The sequence below is a fragment of the Trichechus manatus genome, unplaced genomic scaffold (assembly GCF_000243295.1).
Source record: "Trichechus manatus latirostris isolate Lorelei unplaced genomic scaffold, TriManLat1.0 scaffold00085, whole genome shotgun sequence".
Taxonomy (NCBI): Eukaryota; Metazoa; Chordata; class Mammalia; order Sirenia; family Trichechidae; genus Trichechus; species Trichechus manatus.
The window spans coordinates 1,635,918-1,644,322 of record NW_004444021.1 but is presented as its reverse complement, the minus strand read 5'-3'; positions in this window follow the sequence as shown (position 1 = coordinate 1,644,322).

Genomic DNA, 8,405 nt, shown 5'->3' with positions numbered 1-8,405 from the left:
ATGCAATCATTACTGACAAGATCAAGCAAAGTTACTACAAGTGACAAACTCCCTCCACTTTCTTTTAGATACAACTGCTTATCTAAAAACCCGGGACTGGGTGATTTGGGATTGAATTCCTACAATATTCCATGTACCCTATCTCCTGAGGGATAGGAGAAATGCAAATACCACTTAAACTGAACAAGAACAAAGCAAAAATAAAACCAAAGTAAGAGATTTGAATATTGCAGGCATCAGTCTTGAGTCCTACATCATTAAGCTAGGTAAATTAACAGTGATTGCATACGCATAATTACCAGTTAGAAGTCCGATGAAAGAGTACAAGGCCACGAATGTTAATGAACTTTGCAAATGCTAGTTGGAAGACCATGGAATTAACACTGATGACTCTGGTTGTGTTTGTCCCAAGTGCTGGGTCAAATCACTGGTGTACATCAGCCAGTCCCACCTCCAAGCATCCAAGAATGGCTGTGGAATTTTGACTAACAGTACAGTGAGGCAGTGGGATTCCTAAACCAAAGTAAACCCTGCAGCTAGTGCTTGCCAACTTCTCCAGCTTGAAAATGAGCTGCTTTCACCCTGGTTCTTTCCTTAAAAAAAAAAAAAAAAAACAATTACTCTGTGACGCTTAAAAGAACACAGAAGCAGCTCCATCTCCAGGGATATTCATACTTACTCTCTCATAGAAATTCCCTTGACTCTTTCCATCCTTTGTCTTTGTTATAAGACTTTACAGTCCTCCTAGGAACCACATAACAACATGGTCTTTGGGATAAGAAACAAAGTATTAATGAATATTTCTGGTTTGTGGAAAGCTGGAGCCAGGGGCAATATTGGGCAGGGCCTTGTGAAAACTAACAAGTTCAGGTTTACAGTAGTAAGACATTCCTTCCCCACATGAGAGAACTAAGATAGCAATATTTAATGGGTCGGTATGAGTCAGAATCAACTTGATGGCAACAGTTTGTTTTTGTTTTTTAATACTAATGTGTAGCAAACCTATAAGAACCAAAAAATAAAATTAAATTAAAATAAAATACCCTGAAAAAATATAAGGCCATTACAGCATATGATGAATAAGGGGATTTTTTTTTTTTCCTCAAATCTTCTAAGGAAACAAATCTTTGGGGATTAATGTTGCTGACATGCATTTTCATAGACACACATATTCAATGAATATTTATTATGTGCCTACTACATGCCCAGAACTTTACCACAAAGAGGAAGAAAATATTCCTACTGTAAGGTTGTCTGTAATGTACTTCAAAACTGACAAAAATTGTAATTTGTATGTGAGTGGTGGGCACTTTTAACCTCCCTCCTAGAAGTGGGCAGCTACTTTAGTTGAGAATATTCTAGAGCTGGTTAACTAATATTTAATCAAAGTCCATAATCTAGTTATCTTTATCGCCTACGCACTGGAGATTTGCAAATAAATGCTAACAAGGGGGCTTTACTGGTAAAATCAGTGGTGTCGAAGATTTATGAATTGGCTAGAAATATTATGGGCTAACTTCCTAATCTTACATAAAAAGGTATAAAGATCCAGCAAGCTCAATTACATAAAGCGCAGTTCAGAAATGATCCATTTTCTAGCTGTTGGTTTCAGAGCATTCTTGGTTGTCCAATTATGACTGAATGGTTAGCTGAATTGGTAGAATGTTAAGCGTGTGCATCTGATTTACCTTCCCTGCTACAACTGTTGGAATTCCTAAAGGGACTGACAGTGGGGACTTCATGAAGCACATGGTACAGATGGGTTCCTGCTTGCTACTCAATTGCTTCAGTCAGAAGCCAGTCTGAGAGGGCTTTCACTGTACTATTCCGGGGAGGGATCTGTAGCTCTCCTCTACTGTTGTTTATTGAGTCCTAACAATATTTACCAAGATAACCCAAAAATAGAGTTTGCCCAGTTGGCTGATGTGGTTTAGAACACTTACATTCCAGGAGCTCACATTCTAGAGAGGTAGCTCACATGGAAGAAAATTCTACATACAGATTCATGAGTCAAAGACCACAAAGTCCTCTGGACTCACAGGACATCCACATTTATTCAGATATAAATAGCTGTGCCTCTTCGTTCAAAGACCTTTCACCTACTTCCATGTCTGATACATTTTTTTCCTCTGTCTGTCATGACCTTCACATTGCAAAAGACGTGAGAATCTTAGGACTCATCTAGCTCTGATCATTTAACAAATGATGTTTCAGGGACCCTGGGAGTTACAGTCACTTGCTCTAAGTCATCCTAATGGTTACTTTAAAACCTTCTACTAATATTGCTTTCTTTTTCTCCTTATGTTTCTGTTTTGTATATTTTTCACATATCTTCTCCCAGGTTTTACCCTGATATTGTATACAGTATTGCTTTAATTTTAGAGATGTGTCATTATCCTTCTTTCTCCTTCAGCAATGCTAGTCAACTTAATATTAAGCCCCTGAATAACCGGAGTAATTTACCTCTTTTTAATTCCCATACACTGTACTCTGTTACTACTGTGAAGTTAATTTTAATTTTTTAAAAAATATTCTGGTTCCAGTGCTCTTTGGTTTTCATAAATTTTCCTTTAAGTAAAATTCTATTTCAGTGAATATATTGTATTTCTTTACCCTCATGCAGATCAAATTGAAAATTCTAGAAAAGGATAGGGGAGGGACAAAATATTTGCTCATGTATTACCACAGGTCATGCTAAATGATAACATGTGTCACTATTTAATTCTTCAAGAATGGCTGTAAATTTGGTATTGTTAGCCACATTTTTTACAGATGAGATAATTGATTAAGGGAAAACTTAGGAAAATTAGATAAAATCAAATATACCCAGAATTAGTATAAGATAGGTGACCCTGAGTTTATGAATCCAAGTGATAACCAGTATCAAAGACTAGGAGGAAGTCATAAATACACATAGTTAAATATAAGTCTTTCCTTTGTCATATCTAAATTCTTACCTTTTGGCAATATAAATCTCTCAGCAGATGTATCTGTCAGTTTTTTGTACTGTGGTGGCTTGTGTGTTGCTGTGATGCTGGAAGCTGTGCCACTAGTATATCAAATAACAGCAGGGTTACCCATAGTGACAGGTTTCAGCAGGGCTTCCAGACTAAGACAGACTAGGAAGAAGGATCTGGCAAATTACTTCTTAAAAAAAAAATTGGCCAGTGAAAACCTTATGAATAGCAGTGGAACATGGTCTGATATAGTGCTGGAAGATGAGCCCCTTAGGTTGGAAGGCATTCCAAAATACGACTGGGGAAGAGCTGCCCCTTCAAAGCAGGATCGACTTCAGTAACATGGATGGAGTAAAGCTTTCAGGATCCTCATTTGCTAATGTGGCATGACTCAAAATGAGAATAAACAGCTGCAAACATCCATCAGTAATTGGAACGTGGAACGTATAAAGTATGAACACAGGAAAAGTGGAAGCTGTCAAAAATGAAATGGAATGCTTGAAGATCAAAATCCTAGGCATTAGTGAGCAGAAATGGAATGGTATGGGCCATTCTGAATTGAACAATCATATGATATATCATGTCGGAAATGACAAATTGAAGAGGAATGGTGTCACATTCATCGTCAAAAAGAACATTTCAAGATCTATCACTGTCAGTAATAAGACAATATCCAATATCCATAAGCCTATAAGAAAGACCAGTTAATATGACTATTATTCAAATTTATGTACCAATCACTAAGGCTAAAGACAAAGATTTTTACCAACTTCTGCCACCTGAAATTGATCAAACATGCAATGAAGATGCATTGATAACTACTGGTGATTGGAATGTGAAAGTTGGAAAAAAAGAAGTAGGATTAGTAGCTGGAAAATATAGCCTTGGTGAGAGAAATGACATGGGAGATCGCATGACAGAATTTTGCAAGACCAATGACCTGTTCATTGGAAATTACCTTTTTTCAACAATATAAATGGTGACTATACACATGGAATATGCCAGATGGAAAAGACAGGAATCAAGTTGACTACATCTGTGCAAAGAGACATTTGAGAAGCTCAACAGCATCAGTCAGAATAAGTCCAGGGGCAAACTGTGGAACAGACCATCAATTGCCCATATGCAAGTTCAAGCTGAAGCTAAACAAATTAAAACAAATCCATGAAAGACAAAGTATAATCTTTAGTACATCCCATCTGTCTTAGTTATCTAGTACTGCTGTAACAGAAATACCACAAGAGGATGACTTTCACAAAGAGAAATTTATTCTCTCACATTTCAGGAGGCAAAAAGTCTGAATTCAAGGTGCCAGCTCCAGGGGAAGTCGTTCTGTCTCTGTAGGCTCTGGGGAAAGATTCTTGTCATCAATTATCCCCTGGTCTAGGAGCTTCCCCCACAGGGACCCTGAGTCCAAAGGACGGGTTATTCTCCCAGCTCTTGTTTCTTGGTGGTGGGAGGTCCTCATGTCTCTCTGCTCGCTTCTCTCTTTTATATCTCAAAAGAGATTAGCTTAAAATACAGCTTAATCTTGTAGATTGAGTACTGCTTCATTGACATAACTGCCTCTAATTCTGCCTCATTAATATCATAGAGGAAGGATTTACAACACACAGGAAAACCACATCAGATCACAAAATGGTGGACAACCACACAATAATGGGAATCATGGCCTAGCCAGTTTGACATACATTTTTTTGACACAATTCAATCCATAACAACATCTGAATTTAGAGACCATCTCAAGAATAGATTTGACCCATTGAACACTAATGACTGAAAACCAGCTGAGTTGTAGGATGACATAAAGGACATCATACATGAAGAAACAAAAGGTCATTAAAAAGACAGGAAACAAAGAAAAGATCAAAATGGATGTCATAAAAGACTCTGAAACTTGCTCTTGAATGTAGACCAGCTAAAGCGAATGGAAGAAATGATAAAGTAAAAAAGCTGAACGGAAGATTTCAAAGGGTGGCTTAAGACGACAAAGTGAAGTATTATAATGAAATGTGCAAAGACCTGGAGTTAGAAACCAAAAGGAAAGAACAGGCTTGGCATTTCTCAAGCTGAAAGAACTGAAGAAAAAATTCAAGCCTCCAGTTGCAATATTGAAGGTTTCTACAGCGAAAATATTGAATGACGCAGGAAGCATCAAAAGAAGATGGAAGGAATACACAGAATCACTACCAAAAAGAACTGGTCAATATTCAATGATTTCAGGAGGTAGTATATGATCAGAAATTGATAGGACTTGAGGAAGAAGTCCAAGCTGCACTGAAGGCGTTGGCAAAAAACAAGGCTGCCGTAATTAACGGAATACCAATTGAGATAGTTAACAAATGGATGCAACTATGGAAGCACTCACGCATCTATACCAAGAAATTTGGAAGACAGCCATCTGGCCAATCAACTGGAGGAGATCCATATACGTGCCTGTTCCAAAGAAAGTTGCTCCAATGGAATGTGGAAATCATCCAACAATATCGTTAATATCACATACAAGTAAAATTTTCTGAAGAAAATTCAAAAAACTTTTGCAGCAGTACATAGACAGGGAACTGCCAGAAATTCAAGCCAGATTCAAAAGAGGATGTGAAAGGAGGGTTATCATTGCTGATGTCTGATAGATCTTGGCTGAAAGCAGAGAATACCAGAAAGATAGTTACCTGTGTTTTATTGACTATGCAAAGGCATTCGACTGCATGGATCATAACAAATTACAGATAACACTGCAAAGAATGGTCATTGCAGAACACTTAATTGTGCTCATGTGGAACCTGTACCTAGACCAAGAGGCAGTCTTTCGAACAGAACAAGGTGATACTGTGTGGTTTAAAATCAGGAAAGCTGTGTGTCAGGGTTGTATCCTTTCACCATATTTATTCAATCTCTATGCTGAGCAAATAATCAGAGAAGCTGGATTATATGAAGAAGAGCAGGGCATCAAAATTGGAGGAAGACTCATTAACAACCTGTGACAGGCAGATAACACAACCTTCATTGCTGAAAGGGAAGAGGACTTGAAGCACTTACTGATGAAGATCAAATACTACAGCCTTCAGTATCGATCACACCTCAATATAAAGAAATCCTCACAACTGGACCAATAAGCAACATCATGATAAATGGAGAAAAGATTAAAGTTGTCAAGGATTTCATTTTACTTGGATCTAAAAACAACACCCATGGAAGCAGCAGTCAAGAAATCAAGTGACGTATTGCATTGGGCAGAACTGCTTCAAAAGACCTCTTTAAAGTGTAAAAAAGCAAAGATGTCACTTTGAGGATTAAGGTGTGCCTGACCCAAGCCATGGTATTTTCAATCACGTCATATGCCTGTGAAAACTGGACAATGAATAAGAAAGACTGGAGAATTGATGCCTTTGAATTATGGTGTTCGCGAAGAATATTGAGTATACCATGGACTGCTAGAAGAACAAACAAATCTGTCTTGGAAGAAGTACAGCGAGAATGCTCCTTAGAAGCCAGGATGGTGGGACTTTGTTTCATGTACTTTGGACATGTTATCAGAAGGGATCAGTCCCTGGAGAAGGACGTCATGCTTAGTAAAGTAGAGTGTCAGTGGAAAAAAGGAAGACCCTCAACGAGAGGGATTGACACAGTGGCTGCAATAATGAGCTCAAACATAATAACACTTGTGAGGATGGATGGCACATGACTGGGCAGTGTTTTTTTCTGTTATACTTAGGGTCATTATGAGTCATAACCGAACCAGACAGCACCTCACAACAACAACTTCACGAAATGAAGATTAGATAGACATAGAAAAAATAGCGTAAAATAGCACAAACCAGTTGTCGTCAAGTTGATTCTGACTCATGGCAACCCCAGATGTGTCAGAGTATTACTGTACTCCATAGGGTTTTCAATGACTGATTTTTCAGAAGTAGACTGCTAGGTTTGTCTTACAAGGCACCACTAGATGTATTTGTACCTCCAACCTTTTGGTTAGCAGTCAAGCCGGTTAACCATTTGCACCACTCAGGGATTCCCAAATAGCACAACAGATAAAATGAAATGTGAGGATGTAGAAAAGGAGAAGTTTTAGAAGGAAACATAGAGAGGAACTCATACTCCAGCTTTGTTCTCAAAGATGAGTCAGAGACCAATTACCAGACATTGACGTACGCAGAGCAGAGGATGGTGGTAGAAGACATTTCACTGTCTGTGGAAAGATTTAACATTTTCTAAAAAAATCCAGTGACTTTAAGCAATAAGAAATATACATATTTCTTAGCAAAGAAAGGGGTTGAGCCAGTCAACTCCCAAAAACTCACAACATGTATAAAGCCTTTTCCCCACTATTAATAGCTCCCAACCTCGCCATCTTTAGCACCATAGGCAAAGCCACTGTCTCCCACCAAAAGAGCTGTTGCTATTGTTGTTAGCTGTAGTTGAATTGGCCCATGACTCATGGCAACCTCATGCACAACTGAATGAAATGCTGCCTGGTCCCGTGCCATCCCCATGATCATCTGCAGATCATACTGTTATGATCCATAGGGTTTTCATTGGCTGGTTGTTGGAAGTAGATTGCCAGGCCTTTCTTCCAAGTCTGTCTTAGTCTGGAAGCTCCACTGAAACCTGCTCAGCATCATAGCAACATGCAGCTCTTCACTGACAGACAGGCATTTTATATATATATATATAACCCTGGAATCCTGTTGGCACAGCGGTTAAGCATTAAGGCTACTTACCAAAAGGTCAGCAGTCTGAATCCACCAGCCACTCCCTGGAAACCCTATGGGGGGTAGCTCTATTCTTTCCTATAGGGTCGCTATGAGTTAGAATCAATTCGATGGCAATGAGTTTGGTTTTTGGTTTTGGTTTTGGTTTTATACACACACACACACACACACACACACACGTGTGTGTGTATGTATATATATAAAGTTGTCTCATTACTTTAAAAATAAATAAGGTTAGAGAAAGTTCATTTCAAATTAATTGAACATATATTATATTTAGGCACTGTTAGTGAAAATAGTTTTCACCTTAGAAATATGTCTTAAACTGCCAAAAGTTCTAGCTTGACTTGTGAAAAAAAGCAAAACAGAAACTAAAAATTCTACTTCAAAGCACAAAAAATGTGTTTAACACTGGAAAGAAACGAAAAACATACTGGATGCATTTACAAGTATCTTTGTTTTGTTATTTGTTAAGTCTTTATAGATAAAGAAAAGTTCATTTAAATTAGAGAATGAGAGCAAACATCTTAATGGTATAAAAAAATAACAAATTTAATTTCAAAATAATGACTATTAAAGGCATGTATATTAAAGTTTATGTATATATATTTCTATATATGAACAAATTTACAAATTTTAAATATAAAAGTATTCAGACAAACTAGCAAAAGGTAAGTTGTTTATGGAAGTTACAAATTTATTTTTTAAGTAATGTAAATTAAAAAAATCAGTTTAT